The 20,352-nt window shown below is 52.8% G+C and overlaps 1 long non-coding RNA gene across 1 annotated transcript in view; it reads right to left on the bottom strand.

Annotated features, from left to right (window-relative positions):
- The window catches only part of LOC142461337 (uncharacterized), a 197,343-nt gene extending 177,231 nt beyond the window's left edge, over nt 1-20,112 (bottom strand). The window contains exon 1 of the long non-coding RNA XR_012786885.1: nt 19,925-20,112. This is a non-coding gene — a long non-coding RNA (uncharacterized LOC142461337). The remainder of the gene's footprint in view (nt 1-19,924) is intronic.
- Between the last annotated feature and the right edge of the window lie 240 nt (nt 20,113-20,352).

The raw sequence follows: 20,352 nt of genomic DNA, 5'->3' as shown, positions 1-20,352 counted from the left end.
TTTTGATGAAGTCTTTTGATGTGCAAAAAATGCTGTATTTTTGCAAGGTCCCCACCGTCTAGTTTGTCTTCTGTAGGGTGGGTGTGTTTCATTCTGGATGGTAATATATTCATGCCTTGTGTACACCATGTAATGTAATGTAGAGAGCCTTTAATTGTGTCCTTGTTTTTTCACTGATGGTCTCTGTGACTCTAGGTCAGGGGTTCTCAACCTTCCTAAGGCCAAAACCCTTTAATTCAGTTCGTCATGTTGTGGTGACCCTCCAACCATAAAATTATTTTTGTTGCTACTTCATAACTATACTTTTGCTACTGTTATGAATCGTCATGTCAATATCTGATATGCAGGATGTATTTTCATTGTTACAAACTGAACATAATGAAAGCATAGTGTCAAGGGACACTTCTGGGTCTGGTCCACCCACCAGTGTGGAACTTCAGCCTTTGTTAAGCTGAGGGTGGGATCAGCAGACACCCCTTCAAACACACACACACACACACACACACACACACACACACACACACGCAGTTCTCTTTAGGGCTCCACTGACTAGCTCTAGGGTCTCTCCATTTTCTCTGTTCTAAGCAGCTCTGCTGGTGTAGTGGTTATGTGTTGGCCTGCTAAGCTAACCACAAGATCAGCAGTTCGATGGGCTTATTATACCCAGAAGAGGCAAGAAATAAACCAAGGCCAGACATCTGTGCTCCGATGTTCATTGCAGCACAGCTCAAAATTTCAAGTAGTTGGAAACAACCCAAATTTCCAACAACTGATGATTGGGTTAAAACTCTGTGGTATACACATACAATGGAGTACTACACATCGCTAAAAAGAGTGATGAACGTATGAGGCACATCGCTGCGTGGGAAGAACTGGAGGAAATCATGCTAAGCAAAGTAAGTCAAGCCCAAAAGGACAAGTACAACATGAGTCTGCTGAGGTAAGCTTTTAAAAAAAAATGCAAAGGGGGCACAGGGAAAAGCCACTGTGTACAAACATTCCTGGGGTGAGGACCAGGAAATATGGCAGGGACCAGACCAAATCCAGGGATACACATAGAAGACAACTAAAAAGGAGGTGGGGAAAGGAAAAAATATATAATAATAAAAAAGAAACAGGTACCAGGGACACAGGGCACTAACCCACCCAAGGGGAAGGTACTGTTTATATCTCCACAGGGAAAGAGGGACCAGACTTCAACCCAGTGCTTCAAGATATGAATGCAACTTGCTGGTGTAGGAGTAGGGAACCAGTGGAGAGATCTGGGGGGCTGGCCCCAATCCTAATCCCAACTACTACGTGGACACCTGCTCCTCCCCCCAAAAGAATTTATTTCAAAGGATAGCATTGAATCTGCAGCTCCAGGAGAGGGACATATCTGATCAGAGCACACAGGAGCAGATGAAGGGGGAGGAGGAGAGAGTGGGGAACATCCTGGCCCATCAGGCCATGAGGATAATATTCCCAATTAGAGCAGCCAGTCCACAAAAAGGGCCACATGGCCGGCCCCACTATGAGACATGACACCCCCTCACTGACCCATAGCCCTACAGGGGACAACACCAGGGACACAGTGGGAATTACGCCAGATCTGATCTTGCCACACCAAGGCAATACACTAAGGGAGTGCAACAGAACAGCCAGGGAATGAACCGAGCACTGAGGTACCCAGGGAATGCTGAGGGTGGACTTCGGGGTCAGGGCGTGGTTCCCAACGGACTGGACTGGAAAACACTCCTACAGGACAATAAACAATCCTTGAACTAACTACAAGCTTTTCTTTCTTGTGTTTTGTTTCGTGTTTTTTGTCATTGGTTTGTTGTTGTTTTGTTGTATATTGTTCCTTGGTTTTACTCTGTCTTGTTTATGTGCATGTTATTATCTCCGCAGGTCTGTCTAAATAAGATAGGCTGGATGAACAATCTAGAGGAGAAAACACCGGGACTGAGTTCCAGGGGGACATGAGAGAGGGGGAGGTGGGGGAAAGGTAGTGGTGTTAACAAACCCAGGGACAAGGAAATAACAAGTGATCCAAATCAGTGGTGAGGAGGGTATAGGAGGCCTGGTAGGGCATGACCAAGGGTAATGTAACCAAGAAGAATTCTGAAACCCAGGTGAGGACTGAGGTGGGCCAGGAGGAACATCAAAGGAAAGAGAGGAAAGAGCTGGTAGGCAAAGGGTATTTATAGAGGTCTAGATAAAGACATGTACATAAGCAAATATATTTATGTATGAGGATGGAGAAATAGATCTATGTGCATATATTTATAGGTTTAGTATAGGTAGCAGAAGGACATTGGGCCTCCACTCAAGTACTCCCTCAGTGCAAGAATACTTTCTTCAACTAAATTGGCATTCTATGATGCTCACCCTACTGACACAGCCGCTGAAGACAAAGTGGGTGAATAAGCAAATGTGGTGAAGAAAGCTGATGGTGCCCAGCTATCAAAAGAATAGTGTATGGGGTCTTAAAGGCTTGAAGGTAAACAATCGGCCATCTGGCTCAGAAGCAACAAAGTCCACATGGAAGAAGCACACCAGACTGGGTGATCATGAGGTGTCAAAGGGATCAGGTATCAGGCATCATCAGAGCAAAAAATCTTATCACAGTGAATGAAGGGAAGAATGTGGAGTGGAGACCCAAAACCCATCTGTAGGCCACTGGACATCCCCTTACAGAAGGGTCTCCAGAAGGAGATGAGCCAGTCAGAGTGCAATGTAGCAAGGATGAAAAATACAGCTTTCCTCTAGTTCCTAAATGCTTCCTTACTCTCCCGCCCCCCGACTCTCATGATCCCAATTCTACCTTGCAAGTCTGGCTAGACCAGAGGATGTACACTGGTACAGATAGGAACTGGAAACATAGGGAATCCAGGGCAGATGATCCCTTCAGGACCAGTGGTGTGAGTGGCAATACTGGGAGGGTAGAGGGAAGGTGGGTTGGAAAGGGGGAACCAATTACAAGGATCTACATGTGACCTCCTTCCTGGGGGATGGACAACAGAAAAGTGGATGAAGGGAGACATTGGACAGGGAAAGATGACAAAATAATAATTTACAAACTACTAAGGGTTCATTAGGGAGGGGGCAGTGAGGAGGGAGGGGAAAAATGAGGAGCTGATGCTAGGGGCTTAAGTGGAGAGCAAATGTTTTGTACAATGACTGTACGTACAAATGTGCTTTACACTATTGATGTCTATATGGATTGTGGTAAGAGTTGTATGAGCCCCTAATAAAATGATATAAAAAAGAAAAAGATCAACAGTTTGAAACCACCAGCAGCTTGGCAGAAGAAAGATGAGATTTTCCACAAGACAGAGATGAGGTGTTCTACTCCCACCCAGAGACCCTTACATCTGTCCTACAGGGCCACTGGGAGCCAGAATAGTGAGTTCGCTTTGCCTCTGGTTCTCCCTGCCCGGGGCCCTTCCCGTTCTCTGTGTACATACTTTGGAGGTGAGTGAAAGCCCCAAACTCCCTCTGTCCGTTTGCCTTGAAGTCTCAGGAGCTTCTGAGGAGAAGAGAGGAGAGCTCCCAGTGCACACACTCAGTTACAGTCTCCGACTTCGACCCTTTCACCTCCCGCTACGCATAAAAAGTACGAACAGAAATCAGCACATTGTTAGCAGGACACGGTGAAGTACTGCATGCCGGGTGCTGGAAGAGTCGCCTGTCCATTTAGGGGGAAATGAAGGCCGCCATGTCCAAGTGCCAATGAAAACTACGCTCCAATGGACTGGAGAGTTTACATCTCAAAACTGAAAGAGCCCAACACCAGGAGAAAGGGAATGGGCGTGTGTCTTTGTCACCTCGAGGTGGACATAGACTCTGGAAGCAAAACAGTCCTTGGAGCGGCGTAGAGAGCTCCAGGAGCGGAGTGGCCCACAGACACACACAATCCCCCCAGGAAACCAAAGACCGGTCGACAGAGAAAAGAGGCAAGCAGGAGAAGCAGAGGAAAGGCCCGCAAAGCAATGGGTTCCTTCAAACCCAGAATGTTCATGGAATTCCGACAGAGCAAAGGGGAAGTGGGAGAGACCGGCCCAGGTGTCTGAGAGCGATGGAACTGAAGCCAGACTCGGTGCAGATGAGCGGACTGCCTTCTGCATTGGGACCAAGGGCTCCACAGGGATCCCGTGGTGGCAGTCTCCCCGCGCAGCTCTGCAGGCCTTGCCGTCGTGGCGACACTGGCCGGGCTAGAACCATGGACCTTCCCGGTAGTGTGATGGGGCTCAAACCCCTCACACCATCCAGAGACCGGTGAGCAGACTGTGAACCTTTTCTTTCTTTTTTTCAAGATCATCTCATTGGGGGCTCTTACAGCTCTGATAACAATCCATACATCAGTTGTATCAAACATATTTGCACCTAGGTTGCCATCATCATTTTCTAAACATTTACTTTCTATTTGAGCCCTTGGTATCAGTTCCTCTTTTTCCCCGCCCTCTCCCACATACACCCCCTCATGACCCCTTGATAAATGATAAATGATTATTATTTTCATATCTTACACTGAGAAACCACTGTCTCCCTTCACCCACATTTCTGTTATTCATCCTCCAGGAGGAAGGGGGTGTTATGCGTAGATCATTGCGATTGAGTCCCCCTTCCTCCCTTCCTCCCTACACCTTTCCCCCACCCTCCTGGTGTCACTACTCCCATTTCTGTTCCCGAGGGGTTTGTCTGACTTGGATTCTGTGTGTTGTGATCTCTGATCTGTACCAGTGCACATGCTCAGGTCTGGCCAGAACTGAAAGGCAGGACTGGGGTCATGATAGTGGGGGGTGAGGAAACCTCAAGGAACCAGAGGAATATTGTGAATTTTATTGGAGCTATACTGCACCTAGTTTGACTCATCCCTTCCTTGTGACCTTTCTGTGAGGTTATGTCCCATTGCCTACAGATGGGTTTGAGGTCTTGGTTCTGACCCCCTATGCTCTCAGCATTATATTTTTCTTGTTTTGGGTCTTCTGGTGACTGATACCTGATCCCGTCGACACCTCATTATCACCCAGGCTGGTGTGCTTCTTCTACGTGGGCTTTGTTGCTTCTGAGCTAGATGGCTGCTTATTTACCTTCAAGCCTTTAAGACCCCAGACACTATATCTTTTGATAGCCGGGCACCATCAGCTTTCTTCACCACATTTGCTTATGCACTCATTTGTCTTCAGCGATCCTGTTGGGAGAGTGAGCCTCACAGGATGCCAAGATATTAGGACAAAACTCTCTGTAGGGAAATCAATGTATGGAAATAGCCAGTTCTCAACCACCCATAGTCAGGTTTTTTTTCTTCACACATGGTTTCTGCCTTCAAATAATGCTCTCAATTTGACAAATAATAAAAAAGAATAATGTTTTTAAAAAAGTTAAACATGGACACTTGCAGCAAATGGTTAATGAACACCCAGCATGTGGCTGTATGCTCCACCTGCCCGCCCTGGAGCCTAACTGCCTCCAGCCACCCTGTCACACGCCTAAGGTGACCGTCTCTGGGTGGCTGGCACTTCCTCCCCCACCCCACCCCCATGGATTGGGATGCCCTGAACTGGGGGTGGAGCACGTGAGGCTGTGGGGAGGGGGCCGTGGGGCCAGTCTCTTGTTCTGAGTCTGTCAGTCTTGCCCTGCACTTTTAAGTCAAAGTTTCACTTTCTTGATGAGTACTCATCATTTAAATCCACCTTGACTAGTAAAATCACTTCTCAGGAAATAGAGACCATCCCTGGGTTGGGAATGGAATCCATCCTTTTAGTAGGATGTGTAGGTAAGTTGCAACAGCACAGCCCACCAGCTGCTCTGAGAGAGAAGGGTGAGGCAGCCTTAGTAGAGACTGACAGCCTCAGAAACCCCAAGCAGCAGTTCTACTCTGTTCCATGTGGTCGCTCTGCGTCGGAATTGAGTCCAGAGCAGTCAGATTTAGTGCAAGGAGAGACCTGAAGCCTTTCAGTGGTTTGAAAACTGCATGTGCCACCAGCGAAGGGGATGGTAAAGACATGACTCGGAGCAGGGTTGGTCCAAGCCTTCCAGAGTGAGGGCAAACGTACATGACATTGACGGACAAATGGGAGCTGCCTGCCAGTGGGCCTTTCGTAACCCGGGGACTGCCTGCACTCAGAAAGAAACCTCTTGACCGTAAAGACCGTCGCTTTATAAGAAATGCCCGTGAACGTGTGTGCGGTTGCCTTTTGTGGGACCGACTCCGCGGAGGCTTCAAGGTGAAAATGGTTACATTTTTTCGTTTCCCAAACCTGGTATTCTTTCGCTATAATGTGGCAACCTCTCAGTTCTTTAAACTATTTTTTATTTTCTTTAAATTCTCATGAATTGACAGTTCCTGTTTTCTGAACCATCGGTCAAATTCATGTCTGTGTTAGGTTTGCTGCCTACCTGGTTCCAGGCCTGGGAAACGAGGTGAAAGGTCCCTGCATGACATGTGACTTGACATCCCTTGGCAGCTCCTCACCATCTGGAAGTGGGGGTGGAGGGGCTGGCCAGCAAGAGACAAGAACTCTGGTCAAAGTTCCAACGGGCTCCTGAGGCTCTTGGTGCTGGGCTAGCCCGTGGACCTGGCTCACCATAGTCTGGCCACATGGGGCTTTCTAGGGTCACAGAGGCCACATGTGATGCCCTCCCTGAGTGCCAGGGCCAGGCCTCATGAAGCATGGAGGGACATACAGTCTCCTCCAAGCCCTGACACACAGTTGCCCCAGGTCCCCCTGAAATCCTGTCCATTCCCTTGTCCATCAAGCCTGGGATAGCTGTGCCTCGAAGATGCAGACCCAGCCTCTCTAGAGGGCAAAGGTTGTTTAGCATGGGGTTGCTTTTGTGGAAAAGGCAGGTAGGCAAGCAGATTGGTATTGGCTTAGGAAATTCTAGAAGGGGACATGTGGCTGTTATTGTCAGGTGTCCTCGAATCCCTTCCGACTCGTAGCGACCCGGTGAGCAACAGAACCAGACACTGCCCGGTGCTGCGCCGGTCTCACAATGGTTCTTACGTCTCAGCCCGCCACGGCAGTCACTGCGTCAACCCATCTAATGGAGAGTCTGCCACGTTTTCGCTGCCCCTTACTTTCCCATGCCTCATGCCTTTCTCCAGGAACACGTCTCTCTGAACGACATGTTCAAATGCTGTGAGATGAAGCAGGGGCCTCCTGGCAGTACTTCTTCCAGGATAGATTGGTGTGTTCTTTGGGCAGTTCCCAGCAGCATCATTCATATGCAGCGATTCCACTGCAGTCTTCCTTGTAAGAGAGAGCGGGGATGTAGTCGCTATGGGAATGGCTATGGAGAGGTGAGCGTGCACTGAATGGGATGCTGGGATGGGAATGTGCTTTTCACTGGATACCTTGCTCTCCAGCTTTATTTCTGTACCCTAGTCATTAGGTAAAACATAAAGCATACTTGATAACGCGGTCCCCTGACTCGCCACATGTGCAGGTTAAAGGAGGCATTCTGTTGGTTCATCTCAGCTGATGCTGAAAAGCATCCATGGAAAGTCGGCGACCACCTGGGATGAGAAGCCCTGACCGGCCAGCCCCTGATGCTGCCTGGATCGGGGCCACCCCAACTAACAGACTTTCCGAGGCCATGAGCTCCCTGGGCCAGGCTCCATGAGAAAATTAGATCCTCTTGGAAATAATCCCAAAAGACTTTGAGGATCTTTGGTGGCATGACAGTTAAAGCGCTGGGCCTTTAACTGGGAAGGATCAGCAGTTGGATTCCCCAAGTGCTCAGAGAGATGTGGCAGGCTACCTCTGTACGAGTGGACGGCTAAGCAAACTGTCTGTGGCGAATGACTGGGGCAGGTGAGGCACAGAGAGGGCAAGCCTGTGGAAAGGGACAGAGGCTCGTGGGAGAGACCAAAGGACAAGAGAAGACATCGCAGGAGGAGGCAGAAGGAACCGGAGAGAGAGAATGAGGGGTTCAGTGCCATTTGGTCCAGCTGGTGAGCTGCTGAGATGAAAGGACTAGGGGTAACAGCAGGACAGGTGGCGGGTAGAGGCCTGAAGGAATTTCCCATCACAGGGCTATCGGACCTTCAGGAACTAGACAGCAGTTCTCTGTCTCTGTTGTTGATGTGGTCAGTTCCAACTCAGAGTGGCCCACAGCACCCAGCACCACGCCTGCACCATCCTCACAACTGCTCCTCCACGTGGGTCCATCCTTTCAGCCACTGTGCTGACCCCTCTCGTTGAGAGCCTTCCTCTTTTTACTCCACAGCCTGGCATGAGGTCCTTTTCCAGGGACTGGACTTACTCTGAGAGTGTTCTCAGGTTTTCCTCCCATTCTCTCTCCAACCCCATCACCACCTACCACCATGAAGTCCTTCTCCAGGGACTGGTCCATTCTGACAAGATGTACAAAGCACATGAGACAAAGCCCCCCTATCCTTGCTGCTAAGGAGTATGGTGGCTGTACTTCTTTCAAGATGGATTTGTTTATTCTTTTGACTGTCCGAGATACAATCTTCTAAACTTTTCAGTTCTCCTACGCTATTCCTTATTCCATGTCCAACTTTCACGTGCGGAGAAGGCTGCTGGAAGGACCACGGCTTGGGGCAGGGGCACTTCAGTAAAGAGTATCCTTGTTTTTCAGCACTCTGTCCTGTAGGGTCATTCTAAGTCAGAATCAGCTAACTGGCAACAGGTTGGTTGTTTGCGTTAGGAAGGACGTGCTGAGAGGGGGTTGTGCTATGAGGCGGGAGGGGAAGACAGGCAGTCACTTGGCCCCCCCTTGGGGGGAGGGGGATGTTCCTGTTGTTTTCAGGTGCCTCCTGTGGAGAAGGAACCACGGAAGCAGGTGCTGAGCATGTAACGGGTGCTTATGGGAGCTCTGAGTGTGCAGTCACCTTGGGTGCTGCTGGGTGGCAGTCTGCGCTCAGTTTGAATCTCCCTTCTCCCCGCTGCCGAGAAGCATGACTCAGAGCAGGTTCTCCTGGGGACTTCAAAGAGACCACCACACAGGAGGAGCCTCGCTGGTTCCCCCCACCCCCAACCCCGGTGCCCGATCAGAAAGCTTATCCGAAACAAATCAAATGCATGTGCCTATATCCACAACACCAGCCATGGGAGCAAGTGTGCCACTGTTCTGAGTGCCTGAGGTGGGTACGCATTGTTATCTGCCATCCAGCAAGCTGGGCTTGCCACGATCCTCACCAAGCTTGAGGACAGCAGGGAGGGATTCCTGGCCTCTTCTCTGGAAGAAGAGCTTGGCATGGCATGTCCGAATTATCGCGACGAACTCCAGTTTTCCCCAGGATCATATGGCACACTGAATTGGACCCTGTGCTTTATAACCCCTGTATTCCCATTCAGGAGCCCCAGGGTCATGAGTGACACGTTGAGCTGGTAACCACAAGGCCAGCCATTCAATACCACAGATTATTCTGAGAAAGATGGGGCTCCTAGACTCCCACGAATAGTGCCAGTCTCAGAAACTGAGACGTCACGAGTTCAAACTCACCAGCTGCCCTGCAGGAGAAAGAGGAGACTCTCTGCTCCTGTGAAGAGGTACACCCTGGGCAATGCCACACGGGGTTGCCGTGAATCGGCAACAATGGCTGGGAGGGAGCAGGGCTTGGGTTTCCCAATCTGTGCCACATGTGCAGGGAGGCACACGCTCAGATTCAGCTAGTCGGTACCCGAGGGTCTGGGATGCCTGCGATCTTGAGGATGAGCTCGAATGGAGCATCACAGGTCCAAGCTGACCCCAAAGATTTTCGCCACCTGGGTGACGACAGGCAGGGTATGCACCTCCCACGTGCAGATGACACCAAGCTCTGCGTTCGGTGTCAGAGAAACACACCAGAAACAGCCCCACTGCCTTGGCAGCCATCAGGACGCATACGGATCCCTTGAGAGATGGGGTGGGGCTGCCCTGCGGGATCTTCTTGGCTGTGATCTGAGCAGAGGCAGATCGCCACACCTTTCTTCCTTGGCACCACCGGCTGGGTTGGAAGGCCAACTTTTACGTCAGGAGTCACACACAGTCCCCTTCCACCCTCCAGAGGTGCCTTATACCAGAGAAGATGTGGCCACCCCCAGAATGTAAGACGAAGGAGAAGTGTAAAAACCAACAAACAAGCAAAACCGCACTCACTGCCATTGAGTCGATTTCCCGAGGGTGTCTGATACGGCGAACCAACTCACCCCACCCCACCCCATCTGTCTCCCAAGGAGCAGCTGATAGTTCAGACCTGCTGACCTTGAGGATCGAAGCCAAACGCATCGCGAGTACGTCATGGGGACTTTCAAGGATAAGTGTAAATTTCTAGGTAAAACAGAAAACCGGACCAACCAATGGGCACCCAGCAGGTGGGACGAGGGAACGGTGGCACAGCTGCACACCCCCACCTCAAACAGGCAGGATGCCAGCTCTCTGAGGGTGCGGAGTGACTCTACCTGATGGAGGCAGTTGCCAAAGACCCTCCGCCTGCAGAGTGAGAGAGACGGCTGTGCTCACTTGAACTTGGCACGGTGGGGAATGGTGGTCCATGCTCAGGCAGGCAGCCTGGGGCCCAGGGAGGCTGAGCATGTGACCACACGCTGTCCTCGACGGGAGCTAGGGGACGTGGGAGGGGCTAGAACACTAGCAGTCACGCCTGGACGTCCTGGAAGCTCTGCTTGAAGGAAAGGAGGGTCTTTGTATAAAGCAGCTGGTTTTAGAGCACACTGCATATTCAGTGAGTGTGCTCCATCATGACCATAATTAGGATCATGGCTATGGCTGAGGGTCCTCACGGGGCAGAGCTACGTCCAGTATGCGCATGTGCCAGCCAACAGGCTTTCAATCATTGCTAGCCACCAAACCATTGCGGCAGAGTCATGTCCCGCTCCCGGTGAGCGCACGTGTGACAGAGCAGAGCGGCTCCATTGTCTTAACTGTAGTCTTGATGGAACCAGTTCACCAGTTCACCACGCCTTTCTTCCGCGGAGCCACAAAGTGGGCTCTCGCTGTCCACTTCCAGCTTGGGAGCTGACCTCAAACAGCTTGCACCTCCAACAAGCCTGCAAGTGGCAGTACAAGGTACCCCCCCCCCCGTACAGTTAGATTTTATGTCAATTTGACCCTGTGTGCACAGGTAGGGCTGGGTTCAACCTGCCTCTCCTCCACTGCCTGACATGCCTCCTTGGACAGGCCTTTTCTATTTGAGAGACACTGAGAACCTCTCTTCTCTGCCCCTGCCCCTTCCTCCTTGATGGGACTCTGTATCTTCCTCCGGGGGGCAGCCAAGCCCGGGGCAGTCACTGTCGGAAGCAGTCACTGTCAGTGTACCTGGATCCATGGGACTTTGCACCCACCCACCGGCCTATGGTCTCCCTGCTGCCCGCTTCACCTGTCTGCATCGGTGACCGCTTGCTACCCGAGTCTGAAAAGGGCCCCAGCTAGTTTCTTGATTTGAACTGGGCTGTGTCACCTCTTGTTATAACATCACACACCCCTGGGGCGGGGGTGGGGTTCACCTAGAGGGGCTTCTGTGGTGGGCAAGGCCCTTCAAGGGCAGTGACACCACAAGATTCATCGTGAAGAGACCTCATCCCTCAAAGCAGTGACGACTCCACGCTGGTCCCAGAAGCTCTGCTCTTGTGGCCGCCTCCCCTCAGCGTCACAGAGCATCAGCTGTTCGGTGACGTGCTCATGGCCATGCAGGCAGCAAGCAGAGCCAAACTCAGTCCCAGGGCTCCCGGCTGCAAGCCAGCCCTTCCTATTAGCATTGACATAGTCCCGGCTTCCCCTCAAGCTCCCAACTCCCTCTTGGTCACCCGCTCTGGCTGCCAGATTCATTCTGGAAAGACAAAAGCAGACATGGATCCACAGTCCTGACTTCTGCGACTCTGCTCCAATGGACTCCCATCAGAGGGGCCCGAGGGTCCACCCGACACATGAGACGGCTCCTCCACACACACAGCTTTCCTGGTCCCCTGCTCTCCTGCGCAGCCTCCTCGCCCACCACTGGCCGCACCCACCATGTTCACTTATCAGCCCGCCTTGCTGAGTCCTGAGTGGCTAAATGAACGACTGGGGAGAGAAACCTCTTGTACCAAGATGTCACTGACTTGACAAGTAGTGCTGCCGTGAGCCGGAGAAAAGGAAGTGAGGAACCAGAGGGTGGGACTCGGGGTGGATGTGGCATGGAGAGCTTGTCCCCAGAGGAAGAAATGGCGTCGTTTCCAACAATGACAGCTAATCACATTAAAGACCATGGGCATCGCCTTCCTGCGATTTCTTCCTGCCGGAACTAAAGTCAATCTCAAGGCAATCAGGTCCATTTCCCTGCTTTGTGGTTGTTAGGGGCCTGGGTCTGGCAGGTCGATCTGCCCCATAGGGCTTTCTCCCTTAGAGCTACTGGTAGGTTGGCACCGATAAGCCATCTGTTAGCAGCCAAGCGCTAAACAGCCGCATCACTAGGAAACATGATGAGTTGCCTCCCTGTAACTTAGAAAGCAGCACGCTGGCGGGAGGGCGAAGGCTTGACCTGGGCTGTGGCTGCCTTCCTGCGCGCCCTCCCCAAAGAGAGACAGACTCTGCTGGACTCCGGGAGTGGCCAGGAGAGAAAATCTGGAGTCTGGGGAGTGGCCGCGGGGCAGGCAGGGCAGAGACGCACCCATGTGGGTGGGTGGGTGCTGCAGGCATGCTGCTGCTGTTAGGTGCTGTCAAGTCGGTTCTGACTCACAGGAACCCTACCGGCGACGGAAGCGGATCCTGCTGGTCCCGCATCGACCTCACAGTGGTTCTTGTGCTTGAGCCTGTCCTTGCACTGTGTCAGTCCATCTTGTCCAGGGACTGGTCTCTCCAATAACATGTCCAAAGTACATGAGCTGTAGCCTGTCCATCCTTGCTTCTAAGGAGCATTCTGGTTTCTTCCAAGACTGACCTGTTTGTTCTTTGGCCAATCCACCATACGTTTGATATTCTCTGCCAGCACCATCATTTACATGCATTCATTCACACCATTTTTCCTCATTCAATGTCCGATTTCCATATGCTTCTGAGGCCATGTCCGTCCAGCATGACAGAGAGGACTATAGGCCACTGCTGCTCTAGAGAGTTCAAGAAGCTACAAGAAGACACCGCAAAACCTCACCCTGAAAGTCCTAGGTGTCTGCCTCCTTCGCTAGCATGGCTGCTCTTTGGGCTGAGGTGGGAGGTCTAGGCTGGTGACCCCAGAAGACACGACCGGGGACTTTGGTGGAGAATGGGAGCTGACTCGGCGGCACGTGACAATAGCTGCAGCGGGGGCCAAGCCACCGAGGAGTGCAAGCTGTTGTCCAGCTGACACCGCGCCTGCAGACCCACACCTGCGAATCTTGAGACATTGAAGCCGCCACCACGGCACCCACCTCACACGATGCCGTCAGTGTCTCTGACGACGACGGCGGCAGGAGGAAAAGATCCTGACTGTCCTCGGAGCCGTATGGAAATGGGAAGGTCAGCGTGCAGAGCTGATATGGGGACAGATTTCATATGAAGACGGAGAGATTCAAGGGATGATGCATTTCAGATACCTCAACCATTGCAGAGTGGAACGCATTCCCATTACGCACCTGAGTGTACACAGCGGACTCGTACACGGAGAAGGAAGAGTGATGGGTGATGGAGGCGCCACGGACACATCACACATCGGCTGCGAAAAGTCCTATGGTCATTTCCGAAGCGAACGCGGCTATTTACACGGCATGAAAACAAACGATTGACTCTGTTGCCCTCGGCGGCAAGGGGAAGGGCCCATTTCCCTAATCGATGCCATGGGGGCCCCCCCAACCCCACCCAGCCCCAGGTCCTTACACACCTCTACATGCTCACAAGCAGGCCCTGTGGTTCCACTTCACCTTCAGGGACACACACACACGCACACACACATTTTCTTCTTAATTTACTTTAAAGTCAGCAGGAAATAAACCCCAAGCAAAATAAAAATGAATAAGATGTCATCGAATTAACGAGTAGGTACTAAAGAATCCATTCTGGATCACATTCCTCTGTGTACGGCAGCGGTTCTTAAGGCTTGTGGTTATCTCGATTTCAGGTTTGATGGAAAAGGAGGCCGTGGCGTGAAAAGCCCTTCTGGCCACCAGAGCAGTTGTGCCTCTCCACCCCGCCTCCTGTCCCGGAAACAAGGACGCGCAGCTTGACCCACAGCCATGATTTCTCCCACCTCCCGCTGCATCATTCCACACCAGTGCCGGGCTCCCCAGAGCCAAGACGGGGGAGGGCCGCAAGGTCCCGGCAGGGGTGTGAGCACAGCGTGGAGGGACACCAAACGGGCCCACCTTCACACCGTGCTGTCCTGTGGCGTCCTCGTGGTCTCACTGTGCCACCAGCGAGCAGGACATAGTGCAACAAAGCCTGTGTTTCTCATTAGAGGGTGTGGGGCACAGAGTCACGGAGGCACGTCCACTGCCGTGGAGCGAGGGCGCACCATCTAATCAACCTGTTTCCTCAGAGCCCAATCTTGTCTACTTCCACCACTGTGACGGAGCCAGAAGGTGCCCTGGTGGAAATGAACTGCATTCCCAAAGGTCGGCAGTTCGAAGCCACCAGCTGCTCCTGGGGACAAAGACAGAGGTTTCTAATCCCATAGTAGTCTCAGGAATTCACAGGAGCAGTTCTGCCCTGCCCTGTAGGGTCGCTATGCGTTGGCATCGATTGACGGCAGTGAGTTTGTGGTAGAGTTCTGAGAGAGGACGGCTGAAAGAGCACACCATCTGCCGTCATAAAACACTCAGGTATGTTAAGTAGGGTCAATGTGAAGGTCGGGGAGGTGAGAGCGCCTGTCAAGGAAGCCTTTGAAAGGAAGCCAGAAGCAGCCCCATCACCAACGGCGAGGTTCCGCGTCACCAATAGGTTTTCCAGGGACACACGTGGAAACAAGGCCCGTATTAGAAATCTGAGACCAACCCAGCATCCCACCCACACCTCCTCCCAGTGGGCCTAACTGCCTTCAGTGGGCTTGTCTTTGAGTTCTGTGGTCTAAGCAGCACCTTCTTGGCATCTGTGGGAAGTCCAGACCAGCCCCACAGGCCTGAGGCCGAGTTCACTGCCAGCCTGCCCTGCAATGTGAACACAGAAGGGGAGTGGCAAAACCTGGCCACGAACTCACAGCTCACTGTTGACATCATGCAGGCAGTCCCCGGTGCGCAGAGCCCAGTCAACCACCCATGAGGCCGCTTCAGAGCCCGCAGGGGACAGAGAAAGGCCCGTGGCACGTCCTTGGCACTTCCCGGGGAACAGACTGTGAGGGCTTGGCCTCCATCCAAGGCACTGCCCACCCTTGGATCGATCGTCTTCAGAAATGGCAAGGAATGGCCGGGTTATGTTCACCCGGGGTGTCGTGTCAAGGGCACTACCTCACTTTGTTTTTTTCCAGGTGAGTCCTCTCCACGCACTGGGGTGGTTTTCAACTAACCAGACCCTAGAGCACCCGAAGCCGACCATCCTTGGCTTTAGACAGGAAGTGTGCACCAAGACCTGGCCAGGTCTGAGGTCAGGGGTCCTGCAGGTTCTGGCCTTCGCCTGGCTACATTTCTATCCTGGGGCCCAAGGTGGAAGCTGAATGAATGGAGACTGCTCGCGTGATAAGGATGGCAAAGAGGTTCGCGGCGGGGATGTCTAGAGCCATGGCTGGCCCTGGGGCGAGCAGAGCATGGCCTCTGCAGTCAGTTCAGTGATGAGTTCTATTCCTGCAAATGCCGAACAAACGTACCATGTCACCAAGGGCAGCAAAAGCGCTGCCCTTTCCTGGGCACGGGAGTCCCTGCCTGAGGAGGTGAGCAGGGCAGAGAGCCCGAGCCTGAGCAGACACAAGGAGATCTGGTTGCATTTCTGAATCCCGAGTCCCCTTACAACTTCCAGACACCCTTTCATGGGCTCTACATGAGCACCGGAGGCACGTCCCACTCTATGGCAGGATGAAGTGATGCACAAAGAAGTTAGGTCACTTGTGCCCCGCCTTGCCGCTAGGTAGTGGCAGAGAGGATGCTGTGGTGCAGGCACTGTGATGGCAGAAGCATTGGAAGCCCTGCCTGGCCCTTTCCGCACAGTTTCTCATCCAGAGGGTGGAATGAGAGAGGCGCGAAGATGCGGCAAGCTCCTGGGAAAACAAGGCATGGGAGAAGGGGACAAACCAAGCTCTGGGGGACCTTCAAAGAGGAAGGCAGATGACCTGCTTTGTGCAGGGGTGGCCCGGGCTGAGGCTTGGATGCCAGGAGCCTATGAGAAACCATGATGTGTTGCCGGCCCAGGGATGGCCTGCAATCAATGTGTGCGAGAGGGCACTCACGTCTTCCCCCGCCTGCAGCCTGGGGATGGCTTCACCAAGCAGCAGCAGCTGGTGGTGCGGACACCAGCCGAAGACTGAGGGCACCTTCTGGACTGCAGTACCTAAGGCCCAAGTCAGGGGGTGGAGCATGGGACCCGGGGCCAGCAAGCCACAGGCCAGGCCCAAGGCTGAGAGAGCCCCGCTGGCAGAGCATGAGCAACAATTGTCACAGTGCCACCAAGCCAGTGGTTTCCTTCTGCTGGGCACAGCCTTTCCGTAGTTGGACCGTAGGAACCAGCAAGCAAACCACAGGAGTAAACTCTCCATGTCCAGACATGCCCAGGGGCTTCCTTTCTGCTTGTGGACCTTTCTCCAGATTACAAAAATAATCACACACTTGCTTCGGATGGCTGAGAGGGGAGTCAACTCCGGAAGCCCTTACAAAGGCCTTCATCTACATGAATGAACACAAGCAACGTCTAGAACAAAAATTGCCCATCGGAAAACTTCTTCGGCCGATATCCAGCATGTTTGGGCGGTGAGTTCCTTTGAAGTAGACAGCCTATTCCTTCTCCCTCGTCTGTTCTTAGTCTGGACGCTCTGCTGAAGCCTGTTCACCGTAGGTGACCCTGCTGGCATTTGAAGTACCAGGGACGGAACTTCCGGTACCAACACTACAAACTGGCAGGCCACAGGGAGCGGCACAGCAGCTGCGGCAGCGGGCTCAACCGGACCACAGCAGTGGGCACTGGGCAGGACTGAGCAGAGTCTCCTGCTTCACACCTGGTTGCTGTGAGCTGGAACCAACACAATGGCGGCGGCACCCAATAATGAAAACCACGGCCCACGAGGGCTCCTTTAGGAGGATTTGAAGTCCTGGGACCCAGAGACAGGTGCACATTCAGTTCGGCACAGTCTCTGGACCCGGACTCAGAGAAAACGCTAAGGTGCATGGATTGCTGAGTCATAGACGAACACCCTATGTCTTCTGCCAACTCTTGTATCCCCATGAAAAAGAGCCATGTTAGTGCCACAGGGTACGTTTTGGACTACGAAATCCCAAAGTTGGTGGTTCAAACCCACCAGCCACCTCTCAGGAGAAAGATGAGATGTTTCCCATAAAGATTTATGTTTTGAACCCTACAGGGAGCCAGTATGAGTTAGAATCTACATCCTGACACTAGCTTTGGTTTGGTTTGGTCTTTCCATGAAGATGGGATACCTTTGAGCTTTTACACAGATAATTCACTAAGAGAGGCCACGTGCAGACATTAGGAGACCCAGATCCCTATCTGCCTTGCTGAGGGCTAGCCAGACACCCGCACACCTGTGACTCAGCCTGGTAACAACTACTAACTGCACTGGGATCTTTCTTGAAAAACTCATGGAGGTAATTCAGAGCTGGAAAACCCCAACACCTCCAATGCTATGGATTCAATTGTGTCACCCCCCCCAAAAGAAAGTATGTTGAAGTCTTCGATGCCCACCCAGTGAAGGGGGCCTTGTCTGGATGTAGGGTCTCTGAGGACATTGCCCGTTATGCCCTTGTGTAAAAAGAGGGCAAGAGACATGGGGACGGGGAGACAGGGAAGGCCATCATGTGATGCCGCCTCTCTAAGCCAAGGAATGGCCGGTGCTGCCAGATGCCAGGAAGAGGCATGGACTCTGTCCTCCCAGAGCCTTCAGAAGGGCTCAGCCGGGCCAGTCCACTCATCTGGACGTGTGGCCTGCAGAAGTGTGAGACAATAGCTTTCTGCCCTTATAAGCCACTCAAGGTACTCGGGATTGTGCCCTGGCAGGCACAGGAGACCAGGTAGCTGGTGGAACCGGGAGTGCTCATACTGAGGGGCTTCTTCATGCCCAGGTCCTAGAACAGGCACTTGCTGTTTGTGCCCTCGAGTTGGTTTCGATCCATGGGGACCCTATGCACGATGGAACGGAGCACTGCCCGGCCCGGTGCCAGCCTCACACTTGTTCCAATGTCTAGGCCCATTGCTGCATCTCCTGGAGGGCCTTCCTCCTGGCACTTGGCTGCCGCTCACCCACTGAGTCCCCACCACAGCCACTGAACTCTGAAGGCCACGTCCTGGGGAGACTGAGCAGCGGCAGCCCAGGGTCATAAGCCTGGCCTCAGAGGCTCCCCTGCTGCTGTGGGGCATTAGTGTGCTGCAGACCCGCACATGATGAACACAGAAGACCAGCCATGAGAAGGAGGCCAACCCAACCTGGATGAGGGGGCACCGTCAAAGAGGGCTGCATCTAGCTGTGAGTTGCACCCACAAATACGTATTCCCTCCACATTCCACCTGAGCTTTTCTCCTCCAGAACCCTGCTGTCTGCTTGTAAGCTGAAGTCATCTGCCCAGGCTGCGAGCTACATGTGGCAATGTCATCTCGGAAGCTCACTCGGTGGCCAGACCAGGCCCTCAGCCACCGTGGCTGATGGGAACAGGTCACAGGACTCTACGAGCGGCAGCTGCTGGGCCCGGGCCTCCCCGGGGCCACAGTAAGCACAGTCTATCCCAGTCAACACACTGTTACATGTCCTCCAGGCAGAACCAAGAACCATCTACAGCAGCTGACAAGCACCCGAGAAAGGCACGCACCTTAGCCAGCCCTGACAACATCCCCCCAAGTCCCAGCACCCAGGAGCGATGGACAAAGCTGAGAGCAGGGAGCAGTGGCGTGTCCGAGTGGGTTTTACTCTGAGACAGAGCAGCCACACGCTCTGAGGGCAGACTGAAGTTTCTCTGAGCCACTCCAATTTTAGAAACGGGGAGCTGACTCATTATTAACCCAGGAAGCCCACGCACTCAAATGACGGTACTGAAAAAGCTCCCTGTCATGCCCTGCTCACGGATGGGTTGTTTTTTTAAGCAAATTCAAAAAAAAAAAAAGTTTATCACAAGGCATGAGATTTTAACTGTTTCTTTTACAGTAACTAGAGTGGCATTTTGAAAAGAAGAAAAAAAAAACACATTTCCTGTCTTTCACTTGACAGTCAAACTAAACTTCATCAGAATCACAACGGCTTGTGAAACACACCCCAAGGCCAGGCCAGGCCTCCACCCTCTCCATCCTCTGCCCCACCCCACCCCACCCCCCAGCACACTTTCTGGCTGATTTTTTTTGCAAACTGTGCCTTTGGGGTGTCCAGAAAAAGGAAACGGCATTAAGATCAGCGCCCGGCACCATTCAGGGGTTCTTAGTCCTACTTTTTCTTGGACAGGAACTTGGCAGCTCAGCCCACAAGGTCAGAAACTGCTGGGGCCCCTGCTTCCTTCTCCACTTGAGAAGCTGGGAGGGACCCCAGGGTAGCACAAGTATACTCACTTCCACCTCTAAATGTCCCCGAGGCACCTAGCCCAGGAGCCCTCCTGCAGGCTCCTTCCCCAGCAAGCACCCCTATCTTTTCCAAGAAAGCATGCTGCCTTCTCCATCACAGTGAATGCCCAGGAAATGCCTGCAGACAGCCAGGCTGAAGGGCAGTCGCTCTGGGAGGATGGGAGTTAGGGGAAGCCCCTCTTTCAAAACGATGCATCTGCAAAGTCTGAAGGAAACACAGTGCCCACACCTGGACACAGTCCTCCCCCCCCACGCCCCCCAGCACAGCTCAGACCCAGAGGCAAACTTCAAAAAGTCTCATAGGAAACGCCAGAAACCTACTCACCATGGAGAAGCTGGTAACTCCACTGTCCCAGGAAGAGAGCCGTGAAGACAGCAAGAGAGAGCCGGGGCCGGGCAGCCTTGGCCTGGAATGCCAAGCTTGGAACAACCCAAGCAGCAGCCCCGACGGTTACTTATTTCTCTCCATTTCCCAATGATGCCCACTCGGCTGAGACGACAAAAAAAAAAAAAAAGCGCACACCTCAGGCTCATTCTCATTGGAACTATATGACTCATGCTGACTCACAGCCTCCACTTCCTCTCCCCACATTCTCTTCATACTTCTGAGCTGGGCTGGTCCAGTTCCCAAGGTCTCAGAAGCCCTCCCCAGGAGCAGCCCTTCCGGAGCCAGCCGGAGCCAGGCAGACACTCCCTGCGGTCCCCACATGCAGTCCGGGGGTCGCCTACACGCGGTGCCGGGTCTATTCAGGA

The sequence above is a fragment of the Tenrec ecaudatus genome, chromosome 11, assembly GCF_050624435.1.
Source record: "Tenrec ecaudatus isolate mTenEca1 chromosome 11, mTenEca1.hap1, whole genome shotgun sequence".
In the NCBI taxonomy this organism is placed as follows: domain Eukaryota; kingdom Metazoa; phylum Chordata; class Mammalia; order Afrosoricida; family Tenrecidae; genus Tenrec; species Tenrec ecaudatus.
Note: the sequence above shows the minus strand (reverse complement) of the source record. Positions and strands in the feature narration are given on the sequence as shown.